Source organism: Benincasa hispida, chromosome 1, assembly GCF_027475165.1.
Source record: "Benincasa hispida cultivar pf3 chromosome 1, pf3_genome.v1.1, whole genome shotgun sequence".
Classification (NCBI taxonomy): domain Eukaryota; kingdom Viridiplantae; phylum Streptophyta; class Magnoliopsida; order Cucurbitales; family Cucurbitaceae; genus Benincasa; species Benincasa hispida.
In genome coordinates this window covers 10,817,744-10,837,827 of record NC_143478.1, presented here as the reverse complement: position 1 = coordinate 10,837,827, position 20,084 = coordinate 10,817,744, and the positions used below count along the sequence as shown (strand labels likewise).

The following is a 20,084-nucleotide window of genomic DNA, read 5'->3' as shown; positions in this document are numbered from 1 at the left end:
TATTACGCTTTCAAGTCTAAGATTCTTATTGATTTACTTTTCTTAAACGACTTGTGAGAGTAAAAGATTTTCCATAGAATAATATATGGGTTGTTGAATGTTTACAAACTTTAGATCAATTAACAAAAGGATTACTCGAGGTTAATCTTGGTGTTCCGATGATCAGATCACCTAAAATGAATGGACAGTTTGTTGGTGATATATATAATTTAATTATCATGTCGTATTTTTAAGATCCTCGCATTCGGATGTGATTTGGTTTATTCATAGTTATTTGGGTGTTGTATTATCTTTTGAATTATAATTTTTTTTTCTATTCAGAATTATCGTTAGGTTTCTAATTTCTTTTTATTTTGTTATAAATATTTTGTAGGAAATATTACTCGAATATTGAAAATTGATTAACAAAAAGCGAATTAACTTTGGTTAATTATCTTTCTTTTTTTCTGAAAAAAAGTAAAAATAGTAAAAAAGAAAATGTTAATATAAACAATAATAATTTTGTAAAAGAACAAATTGTGGCATGTAAAAATTTGAAAAAAAGTAAAAATAGTAAAAAAGAAAATGTTAATATAAACAATAATAATTTTGTAAAAGAACAAATTGTGGCATGTAAAAATTTGGACTAGATTTTTAAAGATTTTTTTTTTTTAAATAATAATAAATCAAAGAAGCAACTTTGATTCTTATTGTGATGGTTGGTATGGCAGCCAGGTGGGAGGCTCCAGATGGAAACTGAAGTCTTTCAGTCCATTCAGCTGAGCTGACACATAAATTTGTATATATTATATTATATAGTTATTAACATTAAATGACAAAATTTTCATAGTCAAATCGAAAACGAAAATTTGTTACTAATAAATAGATAAATAAATATTGAAAACGATAGAAATCAATCTCAATCAAAATCTGACCCTTGGATCTTCAGTCAATTATACACATGCAATATCTTTTCAAATTTGCAAATTCTTTTCTACAAACTTCCATTAAAATTTAAATCACCCGTAGTACAAGTATCGGCCAAATATGATGGTAAAAATTGAACCATCAATCTTACATAAATGATATAATTTATACAATTATGTAACTTTGAAGATTCAATTGATCCAATTTTAATATTTATATAAGTTTGATGGTTCATTTTTTAGAATTTAAAGGTTAAGGACATAGTTACAACTACCATTATACTTTAGAAATGGTTTTTTGGAATTTACCCTAAAATTTATTTTGAAAAGGTTATTGGTGTGGGTAAAAATGAACTAAAAGACATAGTCAACATTTAGTAAAGATAATAAATAATCAAACTCAAAAAATGATACAAACTAAATGAAAATAGCACCATTAGACCAAAATAGGACTAGGATAGAGCGTAGAACAAATCCACATGCTTGCGCTTAACCGATGTTGAGGCTAAGGCTAAGCCTGACATATTGTTGAATGAGACATTCCTCAACTTGGTTAATTTAAAGATTAGTTTCATTCGACTTTGAAATTCTATTTTAGACGACTCAAGTCACACACCATATAAATATATCCATGACTCAAACGGAAAGTAAATTCATTCTCTAATCTCAATTTTCTAAACTCGCTACACTTTTCCACTCCCAGACTTAAACATTAGAGTGCGTGTGATAGACACCGTACATCGGTATGCTGATTTTTTTATTTTGTTGATCACATTCTTTTTTCTTAAAAATATTTATTGATGTGGCATGATAAGATTAAGTATTTTTTTTCTAATCGAGATTTGGCATCAACAATTATAATTTCTTAAGAATCTTTTAACGAAAATTGAAATGACAAAAAGCAATACTTACATGGGGGATAAAGCATAAGGTCACCTTTTGCAGTTTTTATACACAATTTTTTGAATAAGGAACAGCCGCGGAATCAACTTTTAATTAACAAAAAGAAGTTTATTCGTTTAGAATATTGTACCAAGACATTGCAAAATAACTTTTCCAAATTTTATTGAGAAAATTAAACAATTTTATAGCATATATAAATAAGTTATAACGTTACATTTTTTTTTGTTAATTATGAAGGTGAGTAGTTGATAAATAGTCCATTCTAATATAATTTAGCAGATAAAGATACTAATTGTAGCTTAAATTTATAGTTCACAAAAAATCGCAAATCATATTCTTGCGTTTGAAATTGAAAATTAGGTACGTTAATGGAATATATCTAAAATTTAATTGATAAAACATCAATTACGGTTCAAAGTTGTGCAATTACTTAACTTTAGAAGGAAGGGAAAAAAGTGGGAAAAAATGTGAATTTGTTTGAAGGCTTGTTTTATAGGGTTTATTCTCCTATGAATTTATGAAATTTTTTATTTTATTTTCATCTTTTTACTTTCTACTTTTTAACATGTTAGTTCCTCTAAAGTCTATGTGCTAATCTGATGACAATTTAGTCTATGTGCTAATATGATCAAAATTGTCATGTGGCAAATTTTTCTTTTCTCAAAATATATTTATATTTTTTCTTGTGTGATGGAAAAAAATAATCTAAAACTGCTTTTTAAAGCCTCATTTGATAATTATTTGGTTTTTTTTAAAAAAATAAGTTTATTTCATCCATATTTCTTAAAAAAAATAAATTAAAACTATTGTTTTTAATTCTCAAAATTTGGCTTAATATTTTAAACCATAAGTAAAAGTTAGATAACAAATTATAAAATCTGGAGGTGAAAGTAATATCAATAAATTTAATTTTTAAAAAATAAAAACTAAAATGGTTACAAAATAGGTGTAAACTATTCATTTTCTTTTACTTAGAAAAAATATATCTTTTGATCTCACTACGTTTTTAAAAGCTCATAATTTAGTTATTTTTACAAAATTTTACCAAAGATTCTAAAGAAAAAAGAAGAGTTCAATACAAATTTGAACAACATCTCAAAGAAAAGAAATTTGTTGAGTCGAGTCTAATATTTTTGCGGAAATTGTGATTAAAAAAAGAGTAAAAATTGAATTACTTCGAAGATATATATAACAAAACAAGAATAAAAATTAAAGTAGACAAAAATAGATGTTTTGATAGCAACTAAATTATTTCTTAATATAAGCACAACAAAAATGGAGGTAGGCCGAACTATCAATACGACCCGATTAATATGAACAAAATAAAATTGCAGGGTTTTTTTTATTTATTTTCTTGATAAGAAAATGCAAATTTGATATTATATATATGTAGATTGAAGTTTTGTTAGGATTACAGAGTAAAATATTCCCAAAAAAACCTAGAATTAAGAAGCAAAGAGAGAGTGTAAGAGAAAAATATACAGAAAAACGTCGAGAATTTATTAGATTGGGAATTTATTGTGTACGTTCAGAAGGAAACCCGAAAGCAACCGAGGTGGTGGTGGTGGTGGTGGTGACGGCGGTGGAAGGAATTTTCACGGTCAATCATGCCTTGCACGTGGCGAAACTCCTCCACGTGGCAAGGAATAGCGATGGTCCCCTTCTGATCAAATCCATACTCTTCCTCCGCCTCTTTCAGTAATTGCATGAACCGCGGGTGATTGAAGTACATCACCGGCACCACAAATCTCTGCTGCTCTTCCCCTTTCTGCCCTACTCTCACCGCCAAACACCCTTTCGGTACGGCGGCGCTGGACTGCCGTCGTCTCTCTCCGCCGCCCATTCCCACGACGATAAATTTAATATATATATATATATAATCGATAAAAAGGATTAGAAAATCAGAAAGGGGTTGGGAATTTGGGGGAATTTGAAGTTTAGAGGGGAAAAGGCCATGGATCTGAGGGGGTACTGGGAGGAAGTGAAAGAGCGTAAAACGACGTCGGATTTGGAGAGTAATTGGGGATGGCCATGGCTTTGGTCTCTGTTTTAATTAAATTACATTATTCACAGTGTACTAGGGTTTGGTTTTATATAGGAATTTGGGACTCGATTAAAAACCATACAAAGTGGAATTAAGTGGGTCTCCCTCTGCCTTCCCATCAAACCATCCACTTCTTTCATTTCATTTTTTCTATATTATATAAATTATAAATTTGATCCCTATTAGAATATTTTATTAATCCAATTAAACCATAAAGTTTGAATAACTCAATTACAAATTTGGTACAATTTTTACTCCAAATTTTCGATCTAATCCAATTAGACCATAAATTTATCAATTTTGCATGAAAAGCATGTTAGAATAATTTATTTTTTTAGTCGTCCTATTGAAATTGAAAGACAATGAGTTGGAAAAAAATAGAAGAATATTCTAACAAATAACAACCTGAAAACAGAAAAATGATAATAAAGGAAATACAATTCTATCATCCCTCGCAAGCGAACAGAGGGAGAGAACCACTGTGAGCTTGGTCTAAGGCAATTGAACTGTGGTGAAGCAAGGGCTTTGGTCATGACATTTGCAAGCTTGTCCTTTGATCGAACAAACCGAATACATAGCTGATAACGAGCAACTTTTTCTCTGATAAAGTGATGGTCAATTTTAATATATTTAGTATGGTTGTGAAGGATCAGATTTGTAGCCATGTAAGTCGCACTTAAGTTGTTACAAAGTAGCATTAGAGCAAGGTAGTGTTTAAGACCAATCTCAAACAAGATGGACTGGATCCACAACAGCTCGGCAACTGCATTTTCCATACCACGATACTTAGATTTTTCACTATTGCAAAAAACCACTTTTTGCTTAGATGCACCTTAAAAAACCAAGCTAGAACCAAGGAACACACAAAAACCATTGAAGCTTTGTCGATCATCAGGACAACTAGCCCAATAAGAATCTGCATAACAAATGAGGGCAAAAGATGGCCATTTAGTGACTAAAATGCCATGGCTAATAGTGCCTTTCAGGTACTGTAGGAGTCTTTTGGCAACTTGAAAATGGTTTGATGTAGGAGCATGAAGAAACTGACATAATTTATTGACAGAAAAACATATGTCAGGTCGAGTTAATGTGCAATACTGCAATGCGCCCGCCACGCTTCTATACTCCGTGGTATTAGCCAAAGGTTCACCATCTTTGATAGACAGTTGAATGTCATGAGCCATAGGAGAGTGAATAGACTTGTAGTCACTGAGATAAAACTGACGGAGGAGATCTTCAATATATTTGACTTGACTTAAATGCAACATATTATCATCCTAAGAGACTTGAAGTCCAAGAAAAAAGGAGAGTGGTCCAAGATCTTTGAGAGCAAAGGATTTATTTAAAGCTACGATAAACTGCTTGATTGTTAAAGGAGAACTGCCAGTCACAATGAGATCATCAATGTAGATTAGTAAAATAATAAGCTAAGATTTTAGAGCGATAAATGAACATAGAAGAATCAGCTAGTGCACCTACAAAACCTCACTGCATAAGACATGAGCTAAGTTTGGAAAACCAGGCTCTAGGACTTTGTTTGAGACCATACAAAACTTTCTCGAGTAACAACATGTGATTGGGTTGAGTAGAATCAACAAATCCAGCTAGTTGCTTCATGTATACCTCTTCATTTAACTCGTCTTTTAATAAGGCATTGTGAACATCTATTTGCCGAATGACCCAACCATTGGACATGGCAAGGGTAAGGACAATGTGAATGGTGATGGGTTTAATAACTAGGCTAAACGTGTTAAAATAATTAATGCCATAGTCTTGGTTGAAGCCTTGGGCAACCAACCGTGCCTTGTACCTCTCAATTTCTCCACTTAGTTTAAGCTTCAATCGAAAAACCCATTTTGAACCAATGACTTTCCGCTCAGGAGGAGAAGGAACAAGAAACCAAGTGTTGTTTTTCAAAAGAGCTTTATATTCCTCTAGCATGACCCTTTTCCACTTAGGATGCAGGAGGACATCTTTATGAGACCGTGGTTTAATGACATCCAAATCATAAACAAATGCCTTAGAAAACCAAGCTTTAGGTTTAAAAATGCCATCCTTGGATCTGGTGATCATGGGATGAGTGTTTATGGGTGAAAAAGGGAGAGAGGTAGATGGTAAAGTGGTGAAAGAGGGAGGAGGAACAATTGGGGATGATAGATTTGTAGGAATTTCTAAAAGAGATGGGGAGGTGGAAGTATGTGTAAAGGTGGGTAAGGAGAGGGAAGAAGAAGATGTTAAGCTAACAGACAGAGATTAGGGAGATGAGGGGTGAGGAGAAGAGAGGGAATCAATAGGAGGTATGCTAGGGGAACAAGGTGAAGGACTTGAAAAAGGCAAACAAGAAGGGGATGATTGAGGCAGAGAGGCAGTGACTAAAGGAGGATTATTAGAGGAGGATATCTCAGAGTTAGGCCAAATAGGAAGAGATATTAGAATTGGAATAAGTGGTGTTTCTAAAGGAGAAGAGGGAATGGAAGAGACTTTGGAAGAGAATGCAAAAGGAAAAACAGACTCATTAAAGACAACATGTCTTGAAATATATATGCGGCCACTGGATAGATTAAGGCATAAATAGCCTTTATAAGATAGAGCATAGCCAAGAAAAATGCACTGTCGAGACCTAAACTGAAATTTATTGTCATTGTAAGGATGCAAGAAGGGAAAGCAAGTACAACCAAAAGACTTCAAGAGTTTGTAAGGGAGGTTATCAAACAAAATAGTGTAGGGACATCTATTGGCAAGTAAAGGTGTAGAAGTATGATTGATGAGATAAACAGTAATTTGGAAGGAAAATGTCCAAAACTTATGAGGCACATTGAAGTGAGCTAATAATCAACGACCAACTTCAACAACATGTCTATTTTTCCTTTCTGCAAACCCATTTTAGTGAGGAGTGTAAGGACAAGAGATTCTATGAAGGATACCATATTTGTTTAGGACAGGAGACAAGGTAGAAAATTCATCTCCTTCATCAGTTTGGAGAGACTTAATTTTGGTGGAGAACTTTGTTTCAATCATAGCTTTGAATTGAAGAAAAATAGGAAGAAATTCACTTTTAGTTTTAAAAGAATATAACCAAGTAAATCGGGAGTATGCATCAATAAACAAGATAGAGTAACGAACACCATTTATTACAAAGATAGGGGAAGGTCCCCAAACATCAGAGTAGACAAGATCAAAGAGATATTTAACTAAAGAAGTGGATTTATCAAATGGAAAATAATGGCTCTTGGCCATTTGACAAGAATTGAAAAAATAGTTGAAATTTTTGTCTGAGAATTTGAAATTACATTGAGATAAAACTAGTTTGACAATATTAAACGGAAGGTGACCAAGACGATGGTGCCAAAGTGATAGATTCTGGACTGTTGAGAGAAGAGTCACAGGCAACCTTCGAGAGTGATCAACATAAGGTCATTTAAAAGGCAGAGACAATCGGTAAAGGCCACCATCAAACTTGCCCTGGAAAAGGATTCTCTTGGATTGAAGATCCTTCACAAGGAAACAATTATGAAAAAATTCAACAGAGGCATGATCATAATAACATAATCAAGCAATGCTAGACAACAAAGGAGCATGAAGGATTGAATGCAATGAGAAATACTGATTTGGTATAGCTGAAGACAGAGTAGTAGATCCAACATGAGAGATGGGTAGAGACATACAATTACCAATAACTACCTACTCAACACATAGTAAGAAGAGGCTTGCTACATATTATTCATGTCAGAAGTCATATGATGAGTAGCTCCTGTGTCAAGAAACCAACCTTCGTCGAGATGATGTCACACAAGCATGCAACAGAAGCAAACAAAATCAATAAGCACTCTAATTACATTTTATTTGAGTTTCAAAGCATGCATTTTCAAAAAAAAAACACAAGATGGTTTCAAGTTTCATACCTTTGATGAATTCTCCCGAATCCAATCTTTTCTTCACTCCCTTTCAGCTCCAAATCAGCCATGAACCACTTATTTCATGCAAGATGTTGGGCCTGCTTCTTGTTGAATGTATTTTAAAAGCCCAAATGATGAATCCAGTGGCCCTGCTTTGCTAATCCAATTCGTGAGCCCAAGAATTTTGCCCCAAAATGAATTTTGGTTTGGTAGAGTTCTTGGCTATTGTTTGTCACGAACTTCCAGCTAATGTGCTCCATGTGGTTCACTTCATTAACCCTTACCTGATGGAAGTGAAATGAAAACTTTATTCTGATGGGAATTTGTACAGAATTAATTTATTTCTCTCTCTCTCTCGTTCTCTCTTTCGATATTGCTGAGCTTTTCTAACCCTAATCTTTTGTTTGTTCTGTGCGACTGCTTGAGTAAATGATTGGTGATAAAGAGCATGCAATCTTGTAGAAGAAAAGAGGAAGAAGAGTTCTACACAACGATATACGTGGTTCGGTAAAATGATGCCTACATCCACGGGAAGGAGAGGAGATCTTATTCAAGAGCTACGTCATAGCTTTTCTTTTTATAGATTTCAAGCTTTCTTGAAGTTTTTGTATGTTGTATATTATGAAATTTTTAAATGATGAGTATTTATACTATTTTTCTGATACAAGTAGTTACAATAACAAACTGTAAAAAGTTAAGAAATGTGAACAACTGTTGAATATGTTGAATGTTTGAGCTTATTTACTTCAAATCTCTATCTTAAGCTTAACATGCAAGCTCTTCTCCTTCTAGATTTGACATGTCTTCACCCTTTTTCAGGAAGCTGAAAGCCGATCTGACCAAGACAGTTTGCTAGCTTGAGTTTGGATACAAGTTTGGTAAGCATGTCGACTGCATTTTCGGTGGTATGAACTTTAAGTACTTCGACTTCTCCTTTCTCTATTCTGTCTCTTACAAAGTGATATTTAATATCTATGTGTTTGGTCCTTGAATGATATTGAGGGTTTTTGGATAGGTGAATAGCATTTTGGTTATCACAGTAGATCTTTACTACTGTTTGATTAATACCAAAGTCCTTCATCAACCCCTTTAACCACAATGCTTCTTTTATTGCTTCTGATAAAGCCATGTACTCTGCTTCTGTGGTTGATAATGTTGTGATTGACTGCAAATTTTCTTTCCAACACAAAAAATTAGGACCAAATAAGAATAGATAACCTATAAATGATCTTCTTTTGTCTTGGTCACCTGCAAAATCTGAATCAACATATCCATATAGTTATAAATTTGTTTCATTAGTACTTTGATATGTTAATTTTGACTGTTTAGACCAAATTAGATATCTTAAAATCCATTTTGTTGCTTTCCAGTGCCTTTTTCCAGGGTTAAACACGTATCTACTGACAAGACTAGTGTTGTATGATAGGTTTGGTCTAGTAGATATCATTAGGTACATTAGACTCCCTACTGCTTGATTGCATGGAATTGATTGCATTTGAGTCAAATGTTCCATGTCTATTTCTTTTGGTGAGTTTTTTAGGAAAGTTTAAAATGACTAGCAATATGTATAATGACTAGTTTTGCATTAGACATATTAAATCTGTTAATTGCTTTTTCACAGTAGCTTAATTGACTAATGGTTAGAGTAGAGGAAGTCCTGTCTCTTTGAATTTCAATCCCAATGATCTTTTTAGAATGACCCAAATCCATCATGTCAAATTCTCTCTTTAGGATATTTTTGACATGAATTAAATCCTCCTTAGATTTCCCTGCTAGTAGCATATCATCAGCATAGAGTAGTAGATAGACTTTGTCCTTATAGGTAGTTGAATTAATAAAAGAACAAATATCGTAAGAACTTCTTTGAAATCCAATACTCTCTATATAGTCATTAAACCTTCTGTACCAACATCTAGGGGATTGTTTAAGACCATATATAGATTTGTTTAGGAGACAGTATAGGTCTTCCTTCCCTCTTTCTTCAAACCCTTTAGGTTGAACCATGTGGATAACCTCTTCTAAATTTCCATGAAGGAAAGTAGTTTTAACATCTAGTTAATCTAGTTCAAAGTTGTATTGAGCAACTAGAGATAAAAGAAGTCTAATAGAGGTTTGTTTTACTACTGGTGAAAAAATTTCAGAATAGTCTATGCCTTCCCTCTGAGTAAACCTCTTAGCCACTAGCCTTTCCTTATACCTAGGCTTTCTTCTTTGGTAGAACTTTCCTTTAGTTTATATATCCATTTAGAGGCTATAGGTTTGCATCCTTTAGGAAGAGGGGCTAGGGTCCAAGTATTATTAACAGTGAGTGATTCCATTTCTTCACACATAGCTCGAATGCAAGACCTAGCATTAGGACAGTTTACTGCCTCTTCAAAAGTGCCTGGTTCTTGGTCATTAGGAGCTATTGTGGCATTTAAGACTAGGTTCATATAATTAGTTTCAGTATACCTAGCTGGACGAACAATCACTCTTCTTTGTCTATCCCTAGCCAAAGAATACTAACTTAGATCAGGTACAACTTCAGTATTCCCAGTATGCTTATTTGAGTTTTCCTCTTTTTCTTCTTCAGTTTCATTAGGAGGGTTATGGCTAGTGGAAGAATCTTTAGGTCTCTCCACCTCAATCCCAGCAGTATTAGGGCTATTAGGAATTTCATAAGTTTTCTTTTTACATAAACATCTTTTTTTTCTCTGAAAATGGCATCCCTGCTTATGACAAACATTTTCTCAATAGGATTCCACATCTTAAAGCCTTTGACACCTTCTGAGAACCCAACAAACATACACTTTACTGCCCTATACTTTAGTTTCCCCTGATTTTGGTGAATATAGCCAACACATCCAAATACCCTTAAATTTTCTAGGTTAGGTGGATATGTGGTCCATTTTTCTTCAGGAGTTAGAAAGTTTAGGGAGGAATGAGGACATCTATTTAAGATGTACACAGTGTAGCTTGCTGCCTCAGCCCAATATTTTTCACTAAGGATTGCATCTGAGAGAAGACATCAAACCCTTTTCATGACTGTTCTATTTAGTCTTTCAACTACTCCATTCTGTTGAGGAGTGAATCTAACAGTCCTATGCCTAGTTATTCCTGTTTCTTTATAGAATTTGTTAAACTCTTCATTATAAAATTCCAGTCCATTGTCAGTTCTTAGGTATTTAATTCCTTTAGAAGTTTACTTCTCTATCATGAGTTTCCATTCCTTAAACCTATCAAACACTTGGTCTTTAGTTTTAAGGAAGTAGACCCAACTTTTTCTAGAGAAGTCATCAGTAAAAGAAAGTAAATGCTTTGAGCTGGACCCCATAGGTCAGAGTGTATATAATCTAGGATAGCTTTTGTGGTGTGTTGTGCTTTAGTGAAACTTTTCCTTATTGCTTTTCCTAAAACACAGTGTTCACAAAATGTTAGATTTTCTAAGAGACTTTTAGGTAGAATCCCTTGTTTAGATAGGACTTCTAGGCATTTAGCACTAATGTGAGATAATCTTTTGTGCCAAACATCAACCTTTGTGATCTTATTTGTGGTGGCAACATATGCCCCTGTCATCAGTTCAACTCCTTTGATCACAAATAAGTTATTTATCTTTTCCCCAACTAATATCACCTTAGAATCCTTTAGCACCTCAAGGGTTCCTCCTTTACCCCTATACTCACACCCAATTGCATCTAGCATACCTAAGGAGATTAGATTTCTCTTAAGAAGTGGACCATATCTCACATTCCTAAGGAGTTTAATAGTTCCATCCTTAAGTTTCATAGAAATAGAGCAAATGCCTTCTATCCTATAGCCTTGGTTGTTTCCCATATAAACTATTTCTTCTTCAATTTCTTTAAAGGTGTTGAACCATAGTCTCATTGAGGTCATGTGGTAGGTGCATCCAGAATCTAGGACCCAATCATATTTTCCTAGAGGATTTACATAATTGGATTTGTCTAAAGTTGAGGCTAAAGCTCTGAATAGATAAAGGAGCCTTCTACAACAAATGCTTCGAGCTGTTTGCCTTTTGAGTCATTTTCTTTCTTTTGATTTTTTCTTTTTCGAATAAAACAGTCTTTGGTTAAATGTCCTTTCTTTTTGCAATACTTACATTTTATTTTCTGTTTAGACTTATTATCATCTGAGTTATATGGTTTTCTGTCCTTTGAATGATTTTGTTTAAAGTTTCCTTTAACAAATAACCCTTCAGTATTCGTTAACTATCGAGTCACACCACTATAGCTCGATAGTTGCACTCTCCTCATTGTAGATATATTTGTGTCCAGTGATATAATCATGACCAGTAAGTAGACCATTCACAGGTTGTTCGTAATGACCAGTAAGTAGACCATTCACAGGTTGTTCGTAATAACGACTAGGTCAATATGTTGTTTTACCCCCGATATTACGTCTTATTCCTTAAGTTCCTACTGATTCTCTAATGAATAATTGGTTTATGATCTAATCACCAAACTGAATCCCTCTTGGGCCAGTGAGAGGGTGGGGCCCCTTATTCAAGACCTGGATTTAGTATTTAAGAGAACAACCTTTCTCCTATCCTTAAATCGGGTAGGCGTGAATTTCATCTTGTACTGTATGTCCCCAACTATCTACCCGATCTTACCCCTAAAATGGGAGGTTTATTTAGCCGGCATTGTTGAGCCAACCCTCACCCATGCAAATCTAAAAATAATCCTGAATAAACAGGAGTTCATAGTTAACTCAGGATTAAGATCGAGTTACCTAGATCATCTAAGTGAAATAGTCAGTCTTAAACAGTAAACAGCGTTATAAAGTAAGAGTGACTTATTTCTTAGTCCAATCTTATGCAAACTCATTGCATAGACGCCCCCACTCCTCATATCAATACATGAACGAATCTGGATCACTTTGTTTGTAGTATCTTTACAATAACTTGTAACAGCTACAAAGTAGGCCACATCCAATAGTGTTACCAGAATAAGGTACCCAATCTTAATCATATACTATAGACCGTTTTGGCTATCTACTCGAACTTGATCCATCTTTATGTCTTTACATAAAGTTCAAGTATTCATATAATAGTCATGGATCTTAGTTTATTGGATTTAGACTTTAAGAATGCAATTTAAAGATTCAGTAACAACTTTATTGATAATAGAATGTGTTTAAGTTTACAAACTGCAAGTTTTAGGACACGCAACCCAACACAGGATGTGCAGGTGGATTTGGAAATTGAGTATCAGAGGAAGTAATGATAGTAGGATTTGGATATGAAGCAGGGGAAGAAACAGGGGAATTTAGCTTAGTGAAGTGAGCACAAGGAGTGGGTAAAGAAGCTCGAAATAAAAGGGTTATGAAGCTGATAGCAAGTGAGGGTTGTGTGCCCAAACTTAGAACAAAGCTGACATTGGGGCTTATTTGATCGAATATCTTGAGGACATTGAGGATGAAATAAAGAGGGATAACAGGAACGAGGAGACCCAAAAACACTAGGACCAGAAGGATTAGCATTATTAAAGGTCAAGGCACCTGGACTAGGCATTTGCGTAGGAAAAGTGGAAGGTGACTTACCTGATGAAGGCCACTTAGGGCGTGGAGAATTGTTTGAGACAGACATATTCACAATATTAGCTTGAACAAGATTAAACTGATCAACGGACGTCTGTCGTTCCAATTGAGCTTCATAAGCCAATAAAAGACTACGAACATTTGTAATGGAGGGTTTATTAGTATGATTTTGAATAGATGTAACAAAAGGATTATATTCGATACTAAGTTCTTCGAGGATGTAGCCTAGATGATCACGATAAGAGAGAGGTTCTTCAATGGCGGAGAGTTTATCTGCAACGTCCTTTATTTGAGAGAGATATTGTGAGACAGACAAACCATCCTTCTTAAATTTCTACAACTGAGATCATAAACCCATAATTCTAGTAGTAGAAGAAGACTCATAGATCATACGTAGAGACTCCCAAATATAAAACGCGGGGTTGAAACTAACTATTTCACTAATCTTATCCTCATTGAGAGAAGAATAAAACCAATTCATTATAGTCCTATTGCATTTATGCCAAAAAGAAAAGTAAGGATTCACCTGTGTTTACTGATCCAAATAATTGGGCGGAGAAGGAAAACTGCCGTTGATGAAACTTTCTAGTCCATGACCCATAATGAGATTGAGAAGATTTTTCCAAAGAAGATAATTGGTGTCTGAAAGCTTGATGGTAAGAGATTGAGCAACATTCGAAAATGGGGACGGAGAAGGTTGATTAGCAAAGGGAAATTGGTTGGTCATTAGTATTTGCATTGGAATAGATGGTTGTGTGGCATCCCACTGAAAAAAAGGAGGTGGAGGATAGGGGAAACCATATTGAGTAGAGAAAAACGAAGATGGTTGAGAAGGGGGAATTTGAGAGTTAGGGTTTCAAATAGGGTTTCGATGAGTACCTGGAGATTGAAAAAATGGTGTAGCAGAAGGCAGAAGACTTCAATAGACAAAACATGATTAGTCTTCGGAGGAGAAATCGGATGAGTCTCTGAGATGGATGTTGTAGATATATCAGTCTAATCATCAGATGTACTTAAGCTAGACCCCATTGCTAAAAAAAATTAAAGAAAAAACGAGCATATTGCTTTGATACCATGACAGAGTAGCTAATTGAAAGGAAAGCTTAGTACATAGCTATTGATGAATTCATTAAAATATAAAGGCTAAAGGCCGACCACGTGTTAGCAGTTGATGAGCAGAAGAAAAACAAAAGAATATTCAAACCAATAACAACCTGAAAAATAATAATAAAGGAAATACGATTCTATTAGAAATTTCAAGTGAAAGAATAAAAATAACGTACAGGAATGCAAAACTAAAAATATCAGTATGACTTGAAATACAAATGAATAAAGTTGAAAGTTTATGTTATAAATTGATACAATTGAGAAGTTTAGACGTAATTTTTTTTATTACTTTATAATTTTATGATATGCCTGGAGTTTTTAAACAAAATTCTTTTTTTCATCCTCTAATTTTTTTACCATTTTTATCATTTTTTTGACCGTTGAACATATTTTAATCTTTGATATACTATTCATTCTAAATATAGGTACTATATACTCCTATCTTCATGCATGTCACGGTGAGAAATTTTCTGTTTATGCGATGGGTGGGAAAGGAAGTGGAGAAAAAAAATTTGTGAACTAAACGAAGACGAGTGAATTTAATTTAGTGGTAATTGTCAATGAGAGTATTTAACTTGACGGTAATTGACATATAATTTCTCATTTGAGATCGAAGATTCGGTCTCTATCATTTTCTCAATAGTTGTACCAAAAAATTTGATATTACTTTTACCAAAAAAATTGATATTACTTTTACCAAAAAATTTGATATTACTTTTACATATTCAATACATTTAAATGAATGTCAACGAAATGGTGATTTTGGGAGAATAATAACAACTTTATTTATCTGAGAAATCTATCCGGTCAAACAAGAAGAGAAAAATAAGAAACTATAATTTATAAAATTGTCCAAATATTTTATTAAAAAAATTCTATTTATTCTGAAAGAATATAAATTCGTCAAAAAAAAAAATCAAAGTTAATTGAATAGGAGAGAATTTAAAAGGGGAAAAAAAGAGAGAGAAAAGAAATAAAGGCAGAATATTTAAGGTGCGTGAAGGAGCAAGTATTCCTTCAAGGGAGTGCAGCCTTAAACATCGCAAATACGACGGCGTATAAGGTATATAACAAATGAACACACGTGTATAGGAAGCGCGTGTGGAAGGAAGGAAGACACGTAGATAAGTTGTGGGGCCCAGAGAATTGGGAAGAGCCGACATGACAATGAGGTGTCGTTTAATGAAGGGGAGAGAGAAACGACAAGTCGACAGGACAAAAGCAGACAAAGAGGCTCCTCTAACATTTAACACCAACATTATCGTCTTCCTTCGTCAACTCTCCTCTCCCATGTTACCTCTTCCCTTCTGCATACGATTCGATTGCGTCCCCAATTATTAGTATTTTTTTCATTTTCTCACACCAATAGATTAGAGGAAGAAAAGAAAAAACCTTATGAACGTCTCAAAATTATTGGATGAAAATCGGATTTAAAAGGTCTTGAATAGGAGTGTTCAAATGATCTATAATTTGAATAATTCGGATGAATCAATCCAAAATATATGGGTTGGGTTGAGTTGAATTTTTCTATTTTTATTGGATTGAGTTGGATTGTAGATTGGCTAAAAAAAATTGGGTTGACCCAATCCAACTTGAATATATATATATATTTGTTTAAAGTTTAATTACTTTGTATTGATTAATTTATAATCTTTTTATATTTTTCTTTTAAAATTATTATGATATTTATGGTTGTTTAAAGTTTGCCATAAATATTATAAATATTTGGTATTTAATATTTGAATTTTATGAGATTTTAGTTATTAGTCATATGTTGTATAATAAATTTACATATCTTTATTTAAAAATAGAAAGTAAGTTATAACCTAACAACCCAACCCGAATTTTAAGGGTTAAGTTGGTTGGACCGAAAATTTATTTGGATTATTTGGGTGGTCAATCCAACCAACCCGAATTTTCGGATTGGTCTAAAAAATACCCTCAACCTAACCCAACCTATAACGCCCGGGGCCATCAAGGGCTGAATCCGGATTTGGCCCCTATAATGAGCCCGAGACGTTACACAACCCAACCCATGTATACCTCTAATCTTGAATCACTAAAAAATTTTAAGTTAATGGGTGAAGATAAATTTAATTATATCATCTAAAGCTTAAACTAGTGGGTAAAGCCATAAATAGAAATGAATATTAATTGGGTTAATTGAGGAGGAAATAATGTTACAATCTACTTGATATTATCTTAAATCACCTGATCCAAAAACTTAATATAGTGGATAAAGACAAAATTTAATTACGTCACCTAACAAAAGGATACGATGGTAATTTGAAATGGTGCATGTGTGACGATATTCAAGTTCTATTTTTTTCCCATGTTATCGCCATAATATTTCAAATCCTAATTTTTCTCCATCATTTTATGAATTTATATTCCAATAATAGTTTTGAAATGTTTATAAAAAATCAATCATAATATTATAATTTTTAAAATATTAAAAGGTGTGTTTTAGACACATGGTAAAGTTCAAGAGTTTTTTTTTTTAACAAAAAATTGGCATAAAAAAATAATTAATGTTAAAATGTTTTAATACTTCTAATAAATTTTGAATTTAGTTTTTTTACTTTTTAATAAATCTTAAATTTAGTTTTTGTACTTTCAATAAATCTTAAATTTAGTTATTCAAATTTCATTTTTATTGAATTTTATCAAATAATAATAATAATAATTTTCATGATAAAATTACAATGTAAATGTATTTTTACAATTTATAAAGGAAATATTAATATGGATTAAACTTTTTGAGGGGAAAACAACAATAAACTAAATTCATAGAATAATTTTAATATTTATTGAAAATATATAAACTTATAGAAAATTATTTTAAATGGTAAAACTGTTGAAAATATTTACAAGATATAGCAAAATTTTAGAACTATCAATGATAGACGTTGATAGACGTTGATAGACATTGATAGACTTCTATCCGTGTCTATCAACATCTATCATTGATAGTTCGAAAATTTTGGTATATTTTATAAATATTTGGTTCATTTTTCTATATTTAAAAACAACCATAAACTAAAATGCAAATTTAAAAAATTTCCAAACTACATGGATCGAAATAAACTCATAATAAATACCGATCATGTCCTATATCGTACCAATTTGGGACCTTGTTTTGACTTTTGAATGTATGGATGAGAAACACAGAGTTAATAAAACTTAAATGATAACTAAATTTAATCCAATAATTTAATTCACCTTTTTTATTTTTAAGAAATAAAGGTTAAATTAAAGCATTGAGTATTTTATCATGTAATTTTTTAAAAATAATTATAATACGTAGAAATGAAGAATCAAACCAACGACTTTAGAAAGATGATAATTATTATTTTATTAATTGAATTATACTTGAATTGCAATAAGACATCGATATACATTAATTAATAGTAGTACATCAAACTTTATTGAAAGAATCTTAAAAATTTGCAATGTAGAATTAGAAGCAAAGAATATAGTTTAGTTGAATTAAAAACAAGAAGGATTCTTTAGGAATTAAAAGGAAGGCCAAATCAAATCTAATGGATATAATAACAACTTTATATGTACACAAATTATGTATGAAATTACAATTGAACTAAAATATATATATGTATATATATATATAAACGAGTGTGATTATCAATATTAATAATAATATTAAATAAATGTACTAAAAATTATTAATAATAAAAAAAGTAAATAATATTATATATTAATGATTAGATGGGAAATGATATTTGAAGTGTTTAAACTAAAAAAAAATTTGAAATTATTATTGACCATAAAGTTAAATATATAATACTATTAATTTTTTAGGATCACGAACTAAAGAGGGGGAATCAAACCTCCAATCTCTATCGAGGAAGACCATATTAATTACTGTTAAGTCCAACTTTATCGATATATTTATTATATTATTTGTATTTGAAGCTATGATTACAAGTGTAAAGAAAAAGGCAATAAAGATGCAAAGTGAGATTAGAACAAGGAAAAAGGAAATAAGAGGCGGAAAGAACCACACAAAGTGGGAGGTATTGACTTGAAAATATACCATTGCCATTATAACAATTACAAGAGATTATTATAAAAATATTACATCCAATGGGTTTTGTATATTTGGTTGAAATTTTAAGTTTAAATTATAGAAAAATATCTCGAAAAAGTCCTCTGTTTAAAGAAAGAAGTACCTCGTTTATATTTGTAGATGTTACAATATTGTCCTCTTCAACTTTTCATAACCGTTTCAAAATTAACTTTTGAGTAAAAATCTTTTCGAATTTAGAACATAAATTGATACTTTGAACGATTTACCCGTACTCTAGAGTGTTCTAGAGGTCTAATTTTCATTTTAGGTCACTATCACTGATAAGCATCCGCAATATTTTTTGGATGCAAAACTAGAGATCCTTCTAGGAACCTTGCAAATACCCACCAACAAAGCTAACTTAGATCAAACTTAAGGCGTGTTTGGGGTAAAAACTATCCTAAGACTATAATAATTGTCTCTTACTACAATAAATAATATTTTGTATTTTCCAATTAGTTACCATCAACATTATTTCAAAACCCTCATTTGCTATAATATTTACTATTTTATATTCATCATTTTTTTATTCTTTGTTACACTGTTTATTATTTTTTTCTCTAACTAAAATAGTTTACACCTCAAACATATACTATTATAACCCAAACTAAAATAATCTACAACCAAAACACAAACTATTATAACCCAACTATGATAACCTAGGACCATAATAACCAACTCCTTGCCCAAATGCCACCTTAGAATCTATGATGGTCACCCTTAGATCCTAAGACAACTCAATCCAGAATTAGCTTGATTAAGACTAATCCAATGAATTGATTTAAACATCAAATCTAAAGCAAGATTTGAAAGAAAAGACAACACCAAAGGGATTAAATAAGACAACACCAAAGGGATTAAATAAGCACAAACTTTTTAATCTCTCAATAACCTAAGTTTTAGAGTGCATTACATGTCATTTTAAGGGTCAAATGACGGTGGATATGACCAAGAACTCAAAAGTCATTCAAACACAATTAATTGTAAATTGTAGAAAATAAGACCTAGAAAATTAAAACTTAATTGCACACTAAATAATAAGTCAAAATGTAAAACTAAAACCGTAAAAAGTCTTCTGATTATCTTAAATATTTCCTCTAGAAGGCAGCAAACTTAATTCTCACTTTTGACAAGATTTGACGTCACGTTTTCCAATACAATACACATTTGATAGTATTTTCTTTACAAAATCTATCCATTTTTTTTACCTTCGTGTCATCTTCCAAACTATAAGACTTTTTCATGTCAACTCCATGTCATTATCTTTTTCACTCAATGACTAACATTATATAAAAAATTGGGCTTAAAATTATTCGTCGCTTCCTATGAATTTGCTAGCTTTTGAAGATATACTCTGAAAGCCTCTTGAATCTTTTTTGTGTTGCTTCTTGTAATTGCTCATTCGAATACATACAATGGTTCAATGGTTGAATTCACACCAATCATACTATTTCAATTCCAATTTTTTTATAAACGATTTCTACTATGAAAGTAGTTTTGACACATTTATGAAAGATCAAGAATAATATTACCACTTTTAGAAATATAAGAAGATTCTTTTCAAACGAAGGGCATATTTACTCACACTCCTTTTAATTTTAAAGCAT

General features: G+C 32.2%; 1 pseudogene; it reads right to left on the bottom strand.

The window, feature by feature from the left end:
• Positions 1-3,122: 3,122 nt before the first annotated feature.
• On the bottom strand, positions 3,123-3,947 carry LOC120087934 (auxin-responsive protein SAUR32 pseudogene; annotated as a pseudogene).
• Between the last annotated feature and the right edge of the window lie 16,137 nt (positions 3,948-20,084).